The sequence below is a fragment of the Pelodiscus sinensis genome, chromosome 2, assembly GCF_049634645.1.
Source record: "Pelodiscus sinensis isolate JC-2024 chromosome 2, ASM4963464v1, whole genome shotgun sequence".
Lineage (NCBI taxonomy): Eukaryota > Metazoa > Chordata > Testudines > Trionychidae > Pelodiscus > Pelodiscus sinensis.
The window spans coordinates 205,960,159-205,964,465 of NC_134712.1; the positions used below are offsets into that span (position 1 = coordinate 205,960,159).

Here is a 4,307-nt window from a genome sequence, read left to right on the forward strand (position 1 = left end):
TTGTGGAACAAGGAACGAGGAGTAACAGTAGTTCGAATTAGAAAGCCTAATTCGAACTACCTACTCCGTGCCGCGGGTAGCCACGGGCACGGAGTCCGAACTACCGGGGCTTTAAAAATGGCAGCACCCAGCAAGATGCAAATGAAGCCCAGGATATTTAAATTCCGGGCTTCATTTGCAACTTCGGTTGCCTACATTAACCACCCTAGTTCGAACTAGGATGGTAGTGTCGACATACCCTCTCTGTTCTGGTGTTCTCCAAACTTAAGCCTTTATTCATTCATGGGATTTTTAATACATTAATTTGTCCTGTGTCATCTATCATTTTACATATCCAGTTACACATTTGTCTAAACATTCATGTTTGGGCTTTCATTCTCTAGTAACACAAATCATTAATACCGCATTAACTATCCATTTGCTATTTAAAATATATTAGCAGATTATTAACATTAAACTAATAAAACAATCCTTTTCCAACCATTCAGCAATTTTCTTCTTAGTTCAATGCCTATGTATTTATTCCTTATTTATCTCTTAATATGACCTTTATATTTGTTCTTATTTTTGAAGGACAGTTATGAAGAACAAGATGCCGTAATATTGGCATAATCTTAACTTTTCCAAACAAATTTCCAAGGGACTCTTTTTTGAAAGTTTTGCACTGCACTTGTAAATTGCTAAAAAAAACCATGTCAATAATGTTGCCTATAGAACGTGCTTTATTCAATTTAGGGCTTTGTGTTTAATTGTTCCCAACACTTCTATGTAACCAGAGTACATACCGGTAGCATGTTTTCTTCCTGAATGCAAGTCCTTTGAAAACAGATCCCCAAATGCTTTTGTTGAATTTCCCCTCCATTGGCAGTGAACTCAAGCACAGGACAACATGGAGCCACTTGTGCCCCCGGAAGCTACATCAGGTAAGTGCCCCAATGCCCCACTCTCCTCCTTCCCTTCCAGATCCTGCATCCCACCTCCAGACTGCTCAGTGAGGGTTTTTTTATTCCTCCCTCTCAGTTGAGGGGCTGGGTCAGTGCAGGGCTCTGTTTGTTTGTTTTTACTTCTTGTTTGTGTGTGGCCCCCAACTGATTTTTCTGTAGGTTAGTAACCCCTGACCCAAAAAAGGTTCCCCACAACTGCTCTAGTCTAGACAATAGTCTCAAACACTGTGAAACTATTGTAAGACAGAGGCTTAGATTCTCTGCCTACTCCCTGGCTATATATAATGCTGCAAGTGGAACAGAAACTTGCCAAATCTTCATAGCTGAGAATTTCCCCTGTGTGGTGTAAAGCCAGCATAGGTAGCCCCTATACCACTTCAAGGCTCAGCTACACAATGAAGCAGTGAGCACCAGTGGAATATTAATTCTAATGTACACTTGTGTATTGTGCACTAACTGGCCCATGTAGGCCCTACTGGCATGCATTAAAATTAGTGCATGTTAACAGCCCTGTTTAAAATGGAATCATGTAATTTCTGGTGAAATGTGGTAGGCAGTTTTGGCATACTGTCCTGTCCTTATTAATAATGCAGCCCTGTGTGTTCTATAGGCAAGATCCTGAATACATTCTTATATTGTCCTCACTCGGGAAAAACGATCCTGGAAGCTTTGTTTGAAAAAAAAAAAAAAAACATATTTGAAGATTCACCTAGATAATATTTAAGTAATAAAGGCAAAAATAGATAAATAAAGCCCAAGTCCAAATAGTGGTCAATTATTAACTTCAGATGCAATTTAGTTTTTGATAACTAAGCTTTGTTTGGAAAAGGAATTTAAAGCCTTAACATAGAATGGCCTGCTGCCATACCTTCAATTCACCTCCCAGGCTCCAACTTTTTCCATGCAGACACTCATACAGATGCCTAACCTTTCTTGTTCCCGAGCAAAGCTGGATGATAGTTTTGGTGATCAAATCTGGATCCACTTTACATGCCAGCACACGTTCTCTCAGACAAGGCAAACTGCATGTAGATGATGTTCATATTAGTTCAGCTCAGTTTTTCAGTTCTATCAACAATAGCTGGTTTGAGAAACAATTCCTAAATTTAGACTAGGGGGAGATTGCTGGAGAAATAATTAGGCATTTTTACACCGTTTTTTTAAAATGCTGTCAAAGACTCATCCCACTCATCGAAGGAGTATGTGTAATTACATTCTCATTTCAAAGTAACTGAGACTCATAAGTCACTCTAATATACTGCACACTGGAAGAAAAGAGGTCTATTTCAAATAAAAGTAATAGCACAAGTGAAAGATCTCTGCATTTTAAATAGCTATTTAACTTTCATGGGGCTAGATTCAATCTTCACCATATCCTGATCTTAACATGCCTGACTCCTGAAGCTCTTATAATTCCTCCCCAATCTTCTCAGCAATTCAGCTAAATAGGAGTATAAAAATGGGGGCATTGCTTCAGCATATTGGATCAGACCACTAGTCTACAAAGAAAGGTGTCTTATTGTCCGCACTAGCCAATATCCAGTGCAATACTGGGCATGTGAGAGTAATTCTTACCTGATCCATCTGATGACCAGTTTAGATGAAGAAGCATGAGGGCCCAGCTACCATGACTTTATCCATAACTTCAGATCCTGAAGGTCATTAAGGTTCTACAAAGTCAAATAGTCACTGGATTTTAAAACTTGGAGCCATTTGTAACTGGATAAATTGGTAGCCATTGGTAATGAGCCAAACCCTGAAGCCTTTATTCAGATTTTAATCAATAAGCACCTCAAAACTTGGCTTATTACTAATAGTCACAAAAACATCCAGCTCTTTCAGCATTCAACAACAGTGTTTGGCGCCATGGCTGCCTGTGGCAATATATTCCACGGGTTAGCTGATGTGTGATTAAGATACTGGGCTGGAAGTTAAATTCACAGGTGAAAGAGAGCTAAAAGTCCCCTATGTCATAGTTCAGAAGTGGCCAACCCACGGCTCTCGAGCTGCATGTTGCTCTTTGCTCAAAGAAATGTGGCTCTTGCTAGTTCTGAGCTCCTGGACTGCTCACGACGGGCTGCTCTGTGCATGTGCCCCAGCACCTGGAGGGAGAAGAGCATGGTGGTAGCTCCGCTGAGACCCAGGCATTATGTTAGAGCCGGAGAGGGAGAGGGGGTTGGAGGTGCCTGGCTCTGTGGAAGGGGAGGGGAATTGGGTTAGAGTGGGGAGGAGCATGGGGTACCTGGCTCTGGGGGAGGGGTGGAGGCATTGGGTTAGAGCAGGGGGTTGGGGGTGCCTGGCTCTGGAGGAGGGGAGGGGGTATTGGGTTGCGGAGGGAGGGGGAGGCTGAAGCACCTTAAACTCAGTCTTCATGAATGCAGAATAAGGAAGCCAACACAGATGTCATGTTTACATTCCAAGGTGTCATGGGGCGCACGCCCCCCAGTAGCCTCAGTGCCCCCTGACTGTCTTCACATGGCCCATCTCAGGGCGAGTTACAGTCTGTATGGGTTGCTCATCATCGGCTTCACAGCAGTTTATACTGGCCCTTTAAACAGGCCGAGTCCACAAACAGATTCTCGTTGTAGCTGGGCACCCCCCCCCGTAGGGGGATCCGGGCCCACCCTACTCCACCGGGTCCCGGCCCAGGGCCCTGTGAGCGACCGGGTATAGGGTCACTCCCTCGGTGGGGCTAGCTAGCCGAAACACACCGAGGCTCTCGGGCCAAGAGGGGCGCCTCCCGCTCCTGCCCTGGGCCACTTCCTACCTGGCCTTGCCCAGCTGGCTGCGATCTCCAGGCTGGCATCCCCTCGGCAGGTAGTCTCCCGGTGACACCAACTCGCCTCTGCTTTCCTCCAGGCCTCTCCTGGAGTCCCCGGCAACTGCTGAGGGAGAGCTTCCCTCTCCAGTCCGTCTCCTGCAGCTGTATCCCTCCCAGGAGCTCTTGCTGCCTCTGCAGTCAGCCCTGCACTCCCCCTTCCAGCAACTGGGCCTCTCCTTTTATACCTGGCAGCTGGGCTCATTAGCCTAACCATCTCAGCTGGTCTTCCAGCTTCCCTCAGGCTCGGGGCCTGAGCCTTGGGCTTAAAGGCCCAGTGCAGGGCAGGTGCCCTGTCACACAAGGCAAAAAAAGAATCAGCATGTACACTGTGTTTCTTAAAAGATAATTCAAAGACTATTGTTTACCAGGCTGAAGCAATTATTCTGAGATATGGGTCTCTCCCTTATTGTTTTTGAATTTCTCATACTTGCAGTCTGGGACAGACCTGAATTTTTAGAACTATAAAAGCCATAATCTTCATAAGTAAAAAAAAATATAACAATAATGAGGAAACCATACCAGAGATCAACAAGCTGGAGTGA

General features: G+C 44.8%; 1 long non-coding RNA gene across 1 annotated transcript; it reads right to left on the reverse strand.

Annotated features, from left to right (window-relative positions):
- Positions 1-2,686: 2,686 nt before the first annotated feature.
- Positions 2,687-4,069, reverse strand: LOC142826837 (uncharacterized). The gene is made up of 2 exons (XR_012901098.1): positions 3,712-4,069; positions 2,687-3,046 (listed from the first exon to the last, which is right to left on the reverse strand). It is a non-coding gene; the product is annotated as an uncharacterized LOC142826837 (long non-coding RNA).
- Between the last annotated feature and the right edge of the window lie 238 nt (positions 4,070-4,307).